Source organism: Rissa tridactyla, chromosome 14 (genome assembly GCF_028500815.1).
Source record: "Rissa tridactyla isolate bRisTri1 chromosome 14, bRisTri1.patW.cur.20221130, whole genome shotgun sequence".
Taxonomy (NCBI): domain Eukaryota; kingdom Metazoa; phylum Chordata; class Aves; order Charadriiformes; family Laridae; genus Rissa; species Rissa tridactyla.
In genome coordinates, this window is record NC_071479.1 from 8,341,565 (window position 1) to 8,358,605 (window position 17,041).

At 49.6% G+C, this 17,041-nt stretch overlaps 1 protein-coding gene across 3 annotated transcripts in view; it reads left to right on the forward strand.

Moving 5' to 3' along the window:
• The first annotated feature begins 485 nt into the window (after nucleotides 1-485).
• BRINP1 (BMP/retinoic acid inducible neural specific 1) overlaps nucleotides 486-17,041 on the forward strand; it is an 89,964-nt gene continuing 73,408 nt past the window's right edge. For 2 of the 3 annotated variants that reach the window (XM_054220669.1, XM_054220668.1), the window contains exon 1: nucleotides 486-643. The gene's annotated coding sequence lies outside the window, so the exon portion shown is untranslated. Of the gene's footprint in view, nucleotides 644-4,733; nucleotides 4,772-17,041 lie in introns of those variants that run through there. The other variant, XM_054220670.1, reaches the window with a different exon arrangement.

Here is a 17,041-nt window from a genome sequence, read left to right on the forward strand (position 1 = left end):
CCCCCCACAGCCCCGTCCAGCGGCCCTTCCCTGTCTCATCCTCCCTTCCCACGGCCCAGGCTCCGTCTGGCCGGAGCTTAAGTCCCTCCTCCCCACCCCACCCCCCCACCCCGCTTTTTCCTAATTATGTACAAAACACTTCTTAGAATAAAATGGCCAGGCTGGGGCTCCTCCCTGCTTTCCTCTTCCCCATTCATCCTCTCCAGACCGCTCCAAGCCCCTCCCCCGGTGGTAAGCCCAGCCTCTCGCTTCCCTCCTGGAGCCCTTTTCATTTTTATTTCTAACCCCCTCTCCATTCTCCCTGCTGCCTTTGCTCCTTCCCCCGATGGCTACGAACTGAGCAGCAGAAGAGAAGGGGGGGGGAAAAGGCAAGAAAAAGGAAAAGAAAGAGGGGGGGAAAAAAAAAAGGATTTTTTTTTTTTTTTTTTGCCTCTGCCCTTAATGCCCGCGATCTGGATCAAGGAAGGGGATTTTCTGTCTGAGCATGAAAAGGACTGCTAGAGCCCCAGGATTTTCACGCCTGCATTATCAGCCCAGCACCCAGTATGCGAGCTGGACAGAGAAGCTCTCCCACAAGTTCCTACCGAGCCGAATAAAACCCACGGGCGACCAGATCTCCGCCAGAGAGGGACATTAGCATCAGGTAAGGCGAGCGCTGCGGCTGCAGCGATGCTCCTGCCCCGGCGCCGGCTGCGGGTGCCCGCCGGGCTCCCCCCGTCCTGCCTCGGCCGCGTTGTGTAACGCGCCCCCGGCCCCCCTCCGCCCCGGTGTTTGCCTCCGCCTCGCACCCCAGCACGGAGTTAGCGGGGGTGGGTGGGGGGGATTGTTGGATGGCAGGAGTCCTGCAGCCCGGTTAGCGGTTGTGTGTGGTGAGCGTGGGGCCGAGATTCGCTGGTACTGGGAGCACTGGCTCCTGCTGGGGAGAGACGCAGCCCCTGGAGGATGCCCGGCAATTGGGGTTCAGCCCCTGGCTCGGCTGGGCTGGCGGCGTGGCGGTGGTGGAGGGGGGGGGTGGGAGGCAGCCAGGCTCCATCTGTATTCCGGAGTATCAATACATCCCAGAGCAGGGGGGGACGGACGGACGGACGGACAGACCGTCCCCGAGGAGATGGTGTCATCTCCACTTAATCCACTGCTCCGTTTTCGCAAGTGACAAGCAAATCGGGGAGGAAAAGGAAAGTCTGTCGCCTTGAATCCCACACTGGGCTGATTGCCTCTACTTCTAGTGGGGACTGGGAGACAGCGGCAGAGCCGGCGGAGGGCAGCGATGGCGGGGGGCGGGGGGACAGCTGCATCCCACAGCGCAAGGAGGTTGGTTTTCTCCGGCTTGGGTCTCAGCGCTGCTTGCGAGGCTGGTGTGGAGCATAACTTCGCCTTTTGCGGTCCGTGGGGAATAGGGGGACAGAGGGCATCTCCTCGCCATTACATCATCCCCGAGGTCCAGCACAGCCTGGGTCTACAGACCCAGCGATGATCCAAAGAGAGGAGGGCTGAGATGTGACTGCGTGTTTTGGCTTTGGGGAGTCCCTGCGCGCTTTCACTTGGGAGTGGGGAAGGGGAGGGGGTGTCACTTCTTAGGTGCAGTCTCCTCTTCGTGGAGAGAAACAAGCAGCAGATGAAACGCTGGCAGTCTTAACATATGAATTTAGCCTGGTGATTGACATCTGCACTAGGTAGGACAGAAGGGTCCTTCACGCTTTACTCTGGCTGCTCATCTGGGTGCATAATAATAATTTGTTAATGGCACCAAAGCTGCTTTCCCAAGAGTTGTAGAGAAGTATTTGGGGGGTGGTGAGAGGAGGAGGTAGTGAGCAAAGAGGAGATGAGACTCTGGTGTAAGAAATATGGAAGGATTTGGTTGGGTTTTTTTTAATTCCTTATAAAGGAAAAAGATTGATCAGATCTGCTTGTGAGTGACAGACAGACAAACCCAGGCTCTCTCCCTCCCACACACCACGTAGACAAGCAGTCGTGGTCTCCCTCGCATGCATGTACACGCTAAGCACACAAAACACATGCTGTCGGACTCGCACAGTCCACCCCATGCTTAAATACAGCGTCTTGGTCTCGCTCTCACATGGATGCGAGCACCTAGTCAAGCTATGCAGCCCCGCATTTCCCCCGCACTCAGACACGCAGACTTCATCCACACACGAACACACACCGTAACGTGCAGAAATAACTGCATTGATATTCTTATTATGCGAATCAAACATTCAGATGCTCACAGGAGCATACACACGCTGTCTTCTTTGCAGGTCTCTCAGTAGGTGGTTTGTTCCTCCAGCGCAGTCTTCTCCCTTTTAGTTAGTTCCAGGCATTGATTTGGGGTTTGTCTGACTCCAAAGCCCTTTGCAACTCAGCAGAAAAAGCTCACTACGTTTTGTGCGTCTACGTTTGTTTTACTGCTCTTTGCATGTTCTCAGGACTCGGTAATGATTTCACTGCTGGAAAGGCAGAGGAGCAGCAGACGGGGGAGCAGGGGAACGGCCGGGGGGGAGCAGTGGCAATCCCATACCCATCATGCTCTCTCTGATCAAGAGCTGGAGCCTGTGAGCAGGCGAAGTGCTCTGCTAGTTACGTTGCTTTTTTTTCCATGGGTGAGTGTGTACGTGAACAAAACCACCATATATGCCTCTGGAGGTAAAATACACGCGGTGCAAGGCTCCACTTCAGTCTTACCCTGGTTCAGAGCAAAACCCTCCCATCCTTAGGGTACAAATACTCCTGTGCCTTTGCAAGCCCCTTCCCTCACAAACAGCACAGTTTGCGCAGGGGAGATGATGTCACTGGTGGTCGATGTGTTTAATCAACATCCCCCTCTGACCTTCCTCCCCTTCCCCTCTTTCCATAGGGCCTAGTGAGGAGACTGTGCGGCCCTCCAAGAGCAGGAATAGAATGAGGCTGATTAAAGTCTGTGTTAAAACTTTGGAGAGCAGGAATGTGTATGGTGAATTGGCTCGCATATAGGTAAAAGGTGTCCCAAAAGTGATGACGCAGAGTATATCCGTGTTCCCTCCTCACCTCCACGGTTTACTACACTGGGACTATGTGTAAGGCTGATGCTGAATGCTACACGGGAATAGGTCTGCCAGCAGACAATAATCATTGTTGTCTGTGTAACAGAAATAGTTCAAAGCCAAATCCTTCCATCTTTGCTCCGGCAGAAGTCCCACCGCCTGCCTGGAGTGTGTGGCTCAGGGAAGCGCTGCAGGAACAGACTCCAGCCGAGAACCGCCGCATCCATACCCGTCTCCTTGCCCACCTCCCGGAACGGATGGGCATTTCTAGAGTGTACCCAGGGCACTCTGTCCACACGCTGTTTACAGCTGATGCAGAGACGTTAAGAAGGCAGGAAAAAAATAATTGAAAAATTTAAAAATCGCTAAGCAGCAGAAACGAGGGCGAAGGGCCCCAAGAGCAGCCCGAGGCACGCCACGAGTAGATGGAAAAGCAGGGAGGGACACCCCCACGCTCCGCGCCCCGCTGCGCCAGCGCGCAGTCCCTCCGCGGCCGCGGGGCCGGCGGCGCCGCCCTGCCCCAGGAGGGGGCGCTGTGGCTCCACGCAGCGGCCGTGCGCGGCGGGGCGCGGAGCGGCGCGGAGCTGAGCGAGGCGGGGGGGTGGGGGATCGCCCGCCTCCCCCCGCATCGTCCCGTCCGTCCCCCCCCGCGCCTGCCCCGGCCTGGCGGAGCTGGAGCCGAGCGCGAATCATAATACGGGGGCGGGAGGGGGGGCGGCCGATAAATAACAACAGGGCTCTCTTCTCCAAGGAGCCCAGGTGCAGCTGAATGGGGGCTTGGGTTGGATCCTTCCCCGCCGCAAACCCGCTGGGGCGGGCGGGAGTTTCTGCTGAGGATCTGGCCCCGCTACATGCAGGAATCTTTTAGCCGGTGATGAAATGCAGCTACTTCTGGGACAGAGCCCAGCAGCTTTTCCGTGCCAGGAAATACTACAGGGGAAGTGAAAAATCACTTCATGCATTGAAAGTGCAGAGATGAACTTAGTGAGGCAGAATATAAATTACCCGGAGTTAGGTAGCTTGTGCCCTCTGCTTTGATTTACACCATCCCTCTTGCAAAAGTATCACGAGATTTTTAACAATCGTAAGGACCTTGGCCCGTTTCCTTCCAGGCCACACAGAGGATTTCCATGCACAGAGAGACCTGGCTTCTAAATAAACCCGTGGACCGTGGCCTGATCCTGCGGTTCTTCCTCTTGCCTGGAAGATGGCTGCCGCCCGGAGCAGGATGCTGAGCTACCGAATGGTGCTGAGCTGAGTCAGGGCAGAGCATCTCCTCCCGGCTCTATGTGATACCCCAGGGGGTTCTCGGATGCCAGAGGAGGTTTTTTCCCTGCTCGCTGCGCCTCTGCGCTGCCACGTCCTGCCGACCTGCTGGGACCAGAGCTCGGCTGGCCAGGGCTGCAGCAGGCTGCGGCTTGTAATCGGTGTGGAAAAAGGGAAATATCATCAAGCAGAAAGGCCTGGGGGAGAAACTTGGATATATCTACTGGGTTCTTCTGTCTGGAGAGAGTCAAACATGGGCAGAGCAGGACTAGACAAATGAGGTGACATTCACCAGGGTTTGAGAGTAGGCGTAGGCTGTTGCTGACTTGCCAAGCTAAGCTGTACTGTTTTAGGGAAGAAAAAGCGCTAGGACTAGTGGGAGGAGGAACGGGAGAAAGAGCAGAAATCAGAGGAGCAGCTGATTTAGGCTGAGCTGAAGACAACTGAAGGGGCTCAAGTTTACTTCAGGGATGCTGGATCGGATCGTAAGTGAAGGTGGCATAACTTGGGCATAAACGTGTCATTTTGAAAAGGAGCGAAGAGTCAGGCCCAGGATTCCCTCTGTGGTGGGTTTGGGAGTGTAATACAACATGCCTCAGCCTTTGCAGCCCCCCGCTCAGCGAGCTGTTTTCTCGCAGCCTTGAGGCAGGACCTGCAAGCAGCGTCAGGGGAGAGAAAGACGCTTATTTATTTTTGCTGTTTGTTCTTCTGAAGTCATGTGCTCTACATCCATTTTATTGTTGCCTACAAGGCGCAGCTGACAGAGCTTAGCTGTGCACAAGGCTGTTGCTGTGCCTGCTGAGAGGCCCGTTCGGAGCACGGTGCCGGGTGCGAGCGGTACCCGTGGCAGCACCAGTGCCCCTGCGGCTCCCATGATGGCATCTCCCTAGGCCTTGACATAGCGTTCCCTAATGCTTGAACTCTCCTCCACACGATTCCCTGCTCCTATTTCAGAAAAAAAGCCAAAACAACTAGTTGCACTGCTGATGGATCGCCTCGTACGCTGGCAATCGAAATAACAGTAAGTCAGAGCAGCAGCAACTGATCGGAGCAAACAATCTGAAACAGCTTCAAATGGTGGCCTCCAGAGGAGGACGGAGTGAATAGCCTTTGCCAGACATATACTGTTGTTGTTCACTGTTTATACTGGTGATAGAAATGCTGGGCAGCGGTGGAAACTCAGGTGCCAGGAGCACCAGTACAGCTTTCAAGCCCTAGAAGGAATTCTCTCCGTGTGTTAGCAGCGGGCACTGTTCATCGGAGGGTTGCCATCACAGTGACATCTCTCCTCCCACAGGTTCACAAATTACGACAAAGTCAGCTCTGGGCTGACACATACCAAGCAATGACACAAAAGCTTGCAAACCAAGCTATGAGAGGTTCTCAAGCATAAGAGAAGCTCCAGAAAAAAAAAAACAATTTTCTCTGGGGCTTTTTGTTGGAAATCAGAATATAGGAGCAGAGGGAGCTCTCCCACTCCCATCCATTCTCCTGTAGTGCCCCATTTCCAGCAGAGTAGCTCTGGTTCTTGCAGTCTCTTCATGCGTGGCACCTGTCTCATGGCTGTCCTGATAGAAAGCACGTTCTTTCACCTGGTGTTTATAGAAGATAAAGCCTGGAGCCTTAGGATAGGTCTTCTTACAGCTTGGATTTTTATATCTATGCATACTACAGCCCAACTACGTTGCACAGCGCGTACCTGTGAAAAGCTTGGAACATCTTGCTGTAAATCATCACAGCCTGTCGAAGTCAGGGGAGTAAACTGGCTTCACGGTGAGTGAGGATCTCTTTCTTAGGGTTTGATTTAGAGCGTGATTTAGAGCCTGGCCCTGCGCTCTGGACTCTGCTGTGTCCATCACGATTTTGGATGCAGTTTCAGCCAGAAGTCCTGAGTCGGCACAACCGATCCCATTTAGCCATCTCTTTACCCTGCTGGAGCTGCGTATGAGGTTGTCAGACACATTGCTAACACCGGAGACCTTTGCGGTAATTTATCCTTGCAAGTCGTGGATGCCGACTTGCTAAGCAGGGTGGAAGACGGGGAGGGCGAGCTTTAAAACCATTGCCTTGTGCAGGCACTGCGTTCCAGGTGTGGCTGCCGGGACCAGAAGAATAAATAAAAGAAGTTAGTTCAATAGTTCAGAGCAATAATTAGAAAAGCACGAAGAAGCTAAGACTACCCAATGAAGGATGGAGGGAAAGGAACTGTGACCCTAGGGAGGAGGCTGGCGATTCAGGGCAGGCGGGAGAACCGGGATGAGCAAGTGCGAATCTTTTGCTGGACTTCTGGGATCGGTGGAATAACCAGCAGTGAGGCAGGCTATGAGTGCCGGAGCAGCCGGGCTGCTTTCAGCATGTGACTGCTCTTCAAGCAGGTACAGATGGCGAGCGGGTAAGCGAAGCCCTCAGACATATGCTGGGGTACATATGTGGCTACGGGTCCCTCCTGGCTCAGGCCACCTCCTTGCCTAGAATATGAGGATGCCAGAGTTATTCCAGGCGTTTCTTGCACCGCTCTGTGCTGGGGGAGGTTTGCAGGCAAAAATCAAAGGTGGGTTTTGAGGGCGCCGGGAGAGCTTTAGGAGGTGCAAGGTGAGACTGAAGAACGCTTGAGAGATACCAAGAAGGTCAAAGGAAAGGACTAGCAAAGGCAGCGTAATGTTCGTGCTAAAATGGTGAACAGAGATTAAAAAGCAGCAACGAGGATACAAGTAACGTAGCCTTAAGACCAGCAGCTATTTCTAGAATTGCTTGTGTCACGTCGTCCAAATTCAGAGTTGTTTCTGCAAAACAACTCCAGGCTTCGCTGTTTTATGCCTGGGAATGCTGATAATGTGTTTATCTGCCATTTCCACTCTCCGAAAAAAAGAACTGTGAAGTATTTGAAAATGATGGTGGGTTGCTGTACCATATTTTAGGCCAGTGAATAGATAAATCTAATCAACCAGGGAAAAACCACCAGTTAGGATTCTCCCAAAATATTTATATGGCGACGGCTTAAAGTAACCTAATAGTGGTAATTTAAGTTCTCATCAGTATTTTGATATTCTTTTTTGTGCATTTAGAGATACACATGTATCAATCTTCTTATTTGCTTCTTGGGGGAGAAGAGTTAATGATAAATACAGTGATTAGAACGGGATGCGTTGCTGGGCGTATTTGCTGATGACATGGAGGAAGGAGTGATATGTTTTGGTGATGGAGCCGGATCGGGCCTTGTTAAGACTGGGAAAAAACTGAAAAGTGGCCTAACCAAAACAGTAGGACACTGGAAGGATCAGAAAGGCATGGATGCGCGCTATCAGTACTGGGATAAGCTTTCGGCTGTTCGGGGACATGCAAAGTCAGCAGTTGCCTCAGGGCTGTCATGTGCAGTGTCACCGGGACGCCTAGGTCTGGTGGGTATGGCTATTGCTTTATTGAGTCCCTTTGTGCTTTTGGTTTTCATAATATTCTGCAGTAATGGAATTAGTTATGAGTTGTGTGCAAAAGTTTGGGATTTGGCTGCGATTTTTGGGGGCATTTTTTTAGATCCGCTACCACATAATTTCCTTGGGTGTCCCCGACTTTCCAGAGGATGAGGAGGAGTGCATGAGCATTTCTCACGGCCCATCTCTGCCCTGTTTGCGACTGGACAGACTTCAGTCCGTACCCCTGGTCTAAACGGCACGCAGGCCCCACTTCTGCAGGAGATGTCAGCGAGCGCTCAGACATTGCTCAAAGAATTATCAAATATGGGCTTGCTCTCAAAGGTGGGCCCAAGTGTCGCTGACCCAGTGCAGTCATGACTGCAACGGGCCCGATCCTGCAATCCCAATCACACTGACACATTTTTAATTACAGTCCCGTGGACATAATGAAACCTATTTCCAGGATCAAAGCCTAAGCAGCGGCAAATCCATACCCATGCCGAGTGCCGAGTGAATCATGTTTATGATCCGCCGGAGTTCAGCTGCTTAGTTCCAAAATGCTGGTCAGGAAGGCAGAAGAAATATTCCCCGGGATATTATAAAGCCTAACATATCATCAGAGGGAGAATCAATGGAGATTGATGGCAAATTAGATGGATACTTGAGACATTAAAAGGAAGGATGGAAAATAGAAGTGATATTATAATTGAACCGTATTAATAGATTTTAAATTGCTTTACAAATATTAACAAGTTAAATACGGAAAGCTCAGAAATAATAGTTTATTTAGTCTGGGAAAGCTAGGAGTAAGAAGGGACGTTTGGGTTCCAGTACAAAAGTATCTGAAGGTTAGAATGAAAAGTGATCAGAAACATTTTAATGCTTTGATGATACAAGAACAAGGGGGCACATCAAAATTAAAGGGCACAACTTTTAAAGCAAATTAAAAGGAAATAGTCCTTGCTTCAGTGCATGGTGAAGCTACCCAATTCCCTGCTGTAGGATGTCGCGGAGATGAAAGTCTGGATGGATTTGAAGTGTAAAAGGCTACGTAACTTTGGAGCAATTAACAGCATTTGCAGCCCTGCAATCTAGGACAATGGTAATCAGATCTCGTGCTTCAAAGCAAAAGCTGACCATCTTCTGGGGTCAGGAAGGACATTTTCCGTCTGCATCGAAAGAACGTAATATGGTCGGCCAGGTAATATGACTGGATATGGTCGATCCCGCTAGAAGCTAAGTCAGCAAGAGATTAGCAAATTGCTTCTGTGGGTGCTGGATTAAGGTATTATAAAAAGGTTTTCATCAATGCCAGACAGAATATCAATCCAACAATCTCTTCTTCTGTGTCAACTCTCACAAAAGTAATTTCACTGATTACAGTAGATATTGAAGTAGGACATAAAATGTGTGGTTATAAGCAGCAGCAATGACCCTGAGCTGCACATTTCGGTTTCCTCTATCACCGCCGTTATCTGCAGGATGGAGCAGAGCTCAGCTCAGCCCGGAGCCTCCCGGGGCTGGGTACTCCACAGACACAAGCTCCCTGCCCTCCAGGGCCCGCAGTCTAGGCAGAGGAGGGGGAAAAGACACAGGGAATGCTGTCACCTTTGCTCTGTACCAGAGCGAGCGCAGCACGAGGCTTGAGGATCAATCCAAATCCTGTTAGAGGCAGTGGAAGCATTTCAGTTTGCAGGAATGGGAGCTCGGGGTTGGCCTTGACAGGTTTTGAAAGTAGTCGTTGGCAAGGCAAGGGAATGTTTCAGAAAACAGGGCCCTAAATATCGCAGTGGGATATGCTGAACAGTTGGAAAATCAGCCTCCCAGGTGTTTGTAAAATGTCACCTTAAAGAATTTGCCCAAGCTTACGCAGGAAGGCTGCAGCAGAGATGAATGCCTGGGTGCACCTAGAGATTTAACTGAACTAGCCTGGCAGGAGTGGCAGAGCGGAGAGAGGTCACTTAAGGAGCCCATTAGTGTCCGTGTCCCATCTCCTCTCCCCACGTGTTCTCTCCAGTGCCACAGCACCAGAGGGTCCCAAGGCTCCCCCCCAGATGGAGGTCCAGCCTGTCTGCTGCGCGCTGGGCACAATCCTGCATCATGCCCGCGTTCCTCCACCATCACTGGCACCACGTTGGTGGGAGGAAAGAGGAACCTGCCTTTCTCCACACTCTTCCTCCCGTAGCAGCCATTTTTTTTTTCCTGTTGCCATAGACAGATGTTTGGGTGAAGAGAGAACAGGCTGTTGTCTACAAACAGAGAGGGGTGTTCAGCTTCAGCAGGTGACGCTTTCTGAGGGCCACTTGTCCAGGGGCTAAAAGCATCACCAGGTGAGCAGAGAGGACACTTCCCTTCCACCATCAGCTGCACCAGGGCCGAGGCAGATAATAAAACTGCGTTTCCTTGAGAAAGGTGGGAAGGATGAAAAGCTGATGGCTGTAAGGAAAGAAGGGAGTGTAACGATAGGACACGGGGTAACGGCCTCAAATTGACAGAGGGTAGATTTAGATTGGATATCAGGAAAAACTTCTTTACTGCGAGGGTGGTGAGCCCCTGGCCCACGTTGCCCAGAGAAGCTGTGGCTGCCCCATCCCTGGAGGGGTTCAAGGCCAGGTTGGACGGGGCTTGGAGCAACCTGGGCTGGTGGGAGGTGTCCCTGCCCAGGGCAGGGGGTGGGACTGGATGGACTTTAAGGTCCCTTCCAACCCAAACCATTCTGTGATTCTGTGAATATGCTCTAGATGGAATAAAGTGCTGAGAAAGATGGGGGACTGGGGAGGGGGGGAGAGCTGGCAGGTAGGAACACAACGTCCACGGGCAAGGCAAGTGCGAATGCTGAGACAAACTGCCACATCGGGGCGAAGGGTTCCTTCGCTTCCTGGATTGCAAACAAGGGAGAGACGTGACGGGCAGGTGCAAATTTGCAGATGAGGTGGGGTGTGGGTGTGATGATTACTGTGCCTACGGGCTTGGCTGGAAAGGGGAGGGACGGACAAGGGAGCTTTCGTTCTGCAAAATGCATGAGAAAGATGCATGCAAAAAGAAAAATAGCTATGAGGTAGGATTACAGTTTACCTATGTTACTGGAAGATTGATTTCTGGTGAAAGGGAGCGGAGAAGAGATGGGAATAAAATTTTATAGACGGCAAGAATGGGGATCAGAGCCTTAAAATGGCAGTGGTGAGTTAGTATTCTTGAAGGATCGGTTCAAATGTGACTGCAGAGACCAGTGCTAGTTCCTGATTTCTAACCATCTGCATTAAAAAAAAAAAGAGAGAAGCGAGAGAAAGAGACCTGCAGACTGGCCTCAGTGAAATTCTGCTGGGTTTTCCCCAGGGAATCAGAATTGTCCCTGCATTTCAAGTACCTGGAAGCCTTAAGACACTGACAAGGCTGAAAGGTGAGGCGAGGGTCGAAAGGGAGAACGGCTGGCAGGAATAAGCAAATTGTAGACTAGGCTGGATAATTCAGGGATGTGTAATAAAACTGTGTGGTGACAGATAGTGAATAGAAGACTATAGGTACATTATGGTTTGCGGAGCACAGGACAGATGTGTCTCTAAGGAGACTGTGATAAGGAGTGGAAGGCAGCAGCGGACCGGGAGCAGCGGCTGTTTTGGGATGCAAGAGCGCTGTGTGAATAAAGCAGCACCGTAGCAAGATAGTTCAATCCCGACGCTGTCACCGACGTGTTATATATGACCTTGGGCAGGTCACTTAGGCTGATATCTTTCAGAAGAGCTTTTTAAATGCATGTGTTTCCATGCATAGAAGCTGAATTTCTTACAGGCAGCGCTGCGGCTCTGAGCCCTCCAGCTCACACGCTGGATGTGAACCACTCGGGGAACTCGGCTCCAAGTTTGGCTTGAGGAAAAAAATCAGCTCTTTTTTTTTTTTTTTTTTTTTTTTTAAGAATTCAGCAACCCATGTCCTCAGGAAACGTAGCCCCTCCAAAACTGATATTCAGCAGCACTGAGTCTTTACATTTCCAGTGTTGGGCAAAAGCAGCACTGGTTTGCATCTAACTCCCCTCCACCCCAGCAAAATGGCTCGGCGTTTAGGAGTCTGGCCTGAATTAATTTCTCTTCTCGTTGCCTAAGACCACTAATGAAGTTGGCCTTTTACTGGAATATACAAGGGAAGAATATGCTAATTGCATCTCTTTCCCTCCCTTGCATAGAGAGATGGGGCTTTTACTTACACAGCACGCACACATATATACATACATACACACACATATATACACACATACAAACACACACACACGCACGTGCATCGTGCTTTAAGGAGCCTGAATCGCGACTTGCTGTTTTGGTGCAGCAAATTAGTCTTTTTACCAACTTCAGCATTTGCAGTAAATAGCAATTAATGATAAAGCTGCTTACATTAAAAAGAAGAGCAAAAGAGGCTGATAAGTCCGTCCCGGCAGTGGATTCTCCTGCAGTGCTTCTCATTACTCTGCTTTTTTTCAAGTTGCAAGACAGAAATTTTGTCCATGGCATTTTATTTTTTTTCCTCACTGCTGCTCCTCCAAGGGAGCTCTTCTGCAGAGCCTCGAGACCAGTGCAGTCCAGTCCCCAAACCCTTCGTGTCCCAGATAACGGGGACACTTCTTTGATCCTTTGATTTGAAGGACATTGAGGTGTTGGAGTGTGTCCAGAGAAGGGCTACAAAGCTGGTGAGGGGTCTGGAGGACAAACCTTATGAGGAACGACTGAGGGAGCTGGGGTTGTTTAGCCTGGAGAAGAGGAGGCTGAGGGGAGACCTTATCACCCTCTACAGCTACCTGAAAGGAGGTTGTAGAGAGATGGGGGCTGACCTCCCTGGTGACAAGTGATAGGACAAAAGGAAACGGGTTCAAGTTATGTCAGGGGAGGTTTAGATTGGATATTAGGAAACATTTTTTCACTGAAAGTGTTATTAAACATTGGAATAGGCTGCCCAGGGAGGTGGTGGATTCACCATCCCTGGAGGTGTTTAAAAAGAAGGTAGATGTGGTGCTCAGGGACATGGTTTAGAAGTGGTTTTTGTCAGGGTAAGTTAATGGTTGAACTTGATGATCTTAAAGGTCCCTTCCAACCTCAGCAATTCTATGATTCCATGATGCTGGGGGGCATGACCCTCCCTCAGGTGCCATCATAGGCCTGGACAGAAGGGCTGGGGACAGACAGACACCCTGCTGCCCTTGCGCAGCGTTACTGCTCGTCTGCAGTCCTCCATAAATAAGATTTGGAGCCGGGGAAAATCAACAGGAGAGCTGGGATGCGCTCTGGGTATTATTTTTATGTGCGATTTTAAAATTCTAGGCGCTTGAAAGGATATGAGGGCTGATTTCCAGCTCAATATTGCAGTATTTTTGCAGTAAAATGCTCAGGATGAGTTTTGTGTGCACACGTAGGGTTTGATCATGCAGTGGCTTCTGGGACAGAGCTGGAGGACTGTGGAAGATGACAAGAAGCCGTTGGAGGGTTTGTGCCTGCTCATGTTGCCCATGACTGTTATTACTAAAGCAAAACATACCCAGAACTGGGTTTCTTCTTAGTGGAAGCAAACTAATACAAATGCAGTTTCTATGGCTAAGGAACCCAGGAGCCAAGTTCTTTGACAATGTGGAAACACCCAGAGATATTTAGACGCTTAACTCCTATATATGTGCCTAATTTTCCTGGAATCCGCTGGATGCGGGAAGCTAAGCAGGTGATGCTTCCCTAAATACCACTGGGACTGAGACTGCCAGCGGGTGGCTGCGAGCAGGGCCCTGTGCTCCCCAGATCAGACAGAGGAACGGCTGCCAGACGGTGCCCGAGGAGCAGGATCCCCGCTACACGCCGTTCCCATCCCCGCGTGTCTCTGTCTCGTTCAGAGCCCACCTCGGTGGTTTGAATCGGGGATGGCTGATCGCAGGGAGCTGTGCTTTTCTTATTTTTTTTTATTTTTTATTATTATTTTTTTTTGCTTAACGTCAGACGCGCTTGGACATCATACGTTGCAATTTTCTGTAGGGACCTCATGGCTATTTGGTTACAGGTTAGAGATGGTGGTGCTTTAAAAGAAAAAAAAAAAGGAGAACGACATGAAACGAAAAGAAAGAACTCAGAGAAACAGAGGGCAAAAAGAGATGCTGTGACTGCCTTAAAAAACCCCCAGCAGTAGGTGGCAATTTCTAATGGAAAAAGTTAAATCCAGTCTCTCTCAGATTATTTCCTGGGAACTTTTTTTCTCATTTTTGATACAAGGATTTGCTCATTTATTTTTCTGTAAATCTAATTATTTTACTTCCAAGTTGTCTGTTGAATGCAGGTTTAGACTAGAAGAGAGCAAAGGACTCTGAAAGTCATCAGCTTACAAAACTCAGAGAAACTCAGCCTTGCTGAGATCCCTCATGTTGTTATGAAGATCTGACAGACAGTTATTGTAATTCCTCGTAGGGATAAGGGAATAATGATTTTTCTTTTCTTTCTTTTTTTTTTTTTTGTCTGTTTGCTTCTGAAACAAAAAATGAAGGGGGAAAAATTAATTTCAGCAATTCAGACATAATGGGGGGGAAGAATGAAAAGACGTTTTTTATACATAGGACTAGAAGGAAAGGAAAATAAAAAATCACTTAAAAACTTTAAATTTTGCAGAAATGCATAGCTTTTTTTCATACCTGTATTATTTCACTTTTGTTTGGTTTTTTTTTCATTTCCCCCTAGATCCACTTTGTAAACATTTCAATATGAAGCATTTAAGTTAAGAAATAATGCAGTCATGTACTTTGATTCTTTTAAATTTTTCTCATCACATTTTTTGACAGTAACGATCTAATGGATTCAAGCTGAATTAATAAACATTGTCAGTCAATCCCCAAGCACTTTTTTGTGCCTAATTTTAGTATGTGTTAAAAATGTCTCGCATCTTTAGTGCCTATGACTGCAGTTTCCTTTAATGCTACACACGGATAAAGACAATTCGTACCTCAAATAACAGATACTCAAAGGGTACAGAGCAGTGGGAGATAAAAGGAGAAAATAAAAAGATTTCTCTGAAGTCACAGAGTAAATCAGTAGCAGAAGCACATGGGAAGCGTGTGGTCTTGACTTCCATTCCCCTGCCCCCTCACTAGGCTCCGGATTAATTACAAATCTCTTTCTCACCCATTGGATTTTTCTCATACTACTTCTACTGCTGCACTTTCTCATTCACACCTTCAATTCTTTGTTACTCTTCCTTTAATTCAACTTCCCTTACTCTCCATTTTTGCATGCTTTCCTCTTTTCTCCTCCTCTGCTCCTCCTGTAGAAGATTGCTAATGAGGTGGCAAGTATTAATAATGTGTCCTGGCTGTGCCCGCTGCCACCGGTAAAGAAAAGGAGCAAGGTGGGTGAAGGGGAAGGGTGGCAAAAAGGGAGGGAAGGGAGTGATCGGAACTGATTCCAGACGCCGGGCAAAGGTGTGCAGGAAGGCAGAGGAGCCAGCTCCACGCTCAGAAACCCTCAGTGCAATGGGAGCAGGGTCCAAACTGAACGTCTAAGGAGGAGAGCATGAGGGTATCTGAAGGGTGGGACTTGTATCCTCCGGGATGCAGGGGACAAAAGGAGACCCAAGACTTTCACGACTGGGAGATGTGTGGGTAAAGAGGAACCAGCAGATTTCTCCTCTTTGCTGTGACAGGACCTCAAACGTGGGCATCTCACACTTGATTCATCTGGATGAGTTTGTACCCAGGGACTTCTAGCGCTCCAGTAAAATCAGATGTGAATATGCATATTCAATCAGACAGGGGTTACGGGTGCTCTCTGCACACCGGGCATTGCGTGCTGGCAGGGATTAGACCGCCATCTGCTAGGTACAATGCACATCACAGGGTTGGTACCTGAATCCGGGATGCTGCCGGAACTCCCGCCGACTTCCTCAAGTCCTGCAGAATAACATTTTTGTCACTGGAGCCTCTGCTGTGTGGTTAATGGACAAATCTGGACAGAGCGTATGGATTTAGAGAGAAGAGGCGTTTAAGGGTCAGATAGGAGAAGCGGCTGAAGAATCCATACTTTGGGCTGCTAGCTGTATCTCCCCGAGGAATGCAGGCCAAGCACACAACAGCCGGTGGGGGGAAACCGTGCTGATGCCGTGGGAGCAGAGGTGTTGTCTAGCCTGCAATCCAGGCAGGAGGAGGGAGAAGAGGGACATGTAAATTAGCAGGAAGCTTCCTTGAGCTGCTTTGGTCCAAGAATATTATACCAAGAATAAAATGTCCAAGAATAGCTGCCTGTCATTGTAAACAGTCATGTTAGACATGATAGATAACTTCGGGCTATGTCTTCATGAGCACAGTAGACTCTTAATACCCTTCCTTCTTTGGAAACTCCTTCCAAACACCTTTGATTTCACAGGGATAAGCCAGCTAGCTGTATTCCTGTTCTGCATTTGATTTACCACTCAGAGAAAATTATTTAGCTAGCTAGCTATTCATTATCTAATTCCATGGCTGCAGTTGAGGAAAGTCTGTTTATTCCTTTTCCCCAACAGCATCTCTTTCTCCAGCAGCTCTGACTAGCTGCTAGGTGCCCTGGGGAATGTCAAAGCAGAATTAATTAATCATGACCAGTGATGGAGGTGTTTTTCAGATTTGGATTTGGCCAGCTGATTGCATGGGATCTTACTGGGAGTCAGGCTGTTGAAGAAACAAATGTGACGCCTGCTCCGGATTGCTTTCAGACAGAGCCACTTTGGGAGACTGCAGAGGCATGTGGGATCTATCGTGCAGTGGGGACAATCCAGCAGGAGTCAGCTGCGTGCATGCTGGTGGAGGGGACTGCCGCTCCCTTCGGAGGGACACTGTGCCAATGAAACTAAAAACTACGTTTCAGCCTGTCATGTCCTGTTCCCAGCCTGCAAAGGCGTAAATCTTTCAGCATCCACAAGAAAGTCTTCTGGGCGTTCATTCTGAATGTCCCCTTTGGAGCAGGAGGAGTTGTGATGGCATCTGGCACGTGCCAAACTGGAAGTCGCCCCTTCAGCATGCCCACGAGTGATGGCAACGCCGGCCAACTGCACAGGTTGTGCTGAAGCAGCAGTGTTTGTTTTACAAATAGCTCTGAATTCTTCCAGACCCTCTTCCCTCCCTTTGTAGAGCCTAGTAGAGCGTGTGCTAGTCTTCCTGGTCAGTGCTTTCCTCCCGGCAATGGAGAAAGGTCAAGTGTCCACGCCAGTTCTTTTTGATCTGTCAGGAGCCTTCAAATCCTCTGGCAATGAAGGGCTAATGATTTGCAGCGTCTGGCATGGATGGGCAATCTCTCCCTGCAGGAGCATTCCTCCTTTCCAAAGAGACTCCACAGTATGGCTCGGAGTAACGAAGCGTTCTCC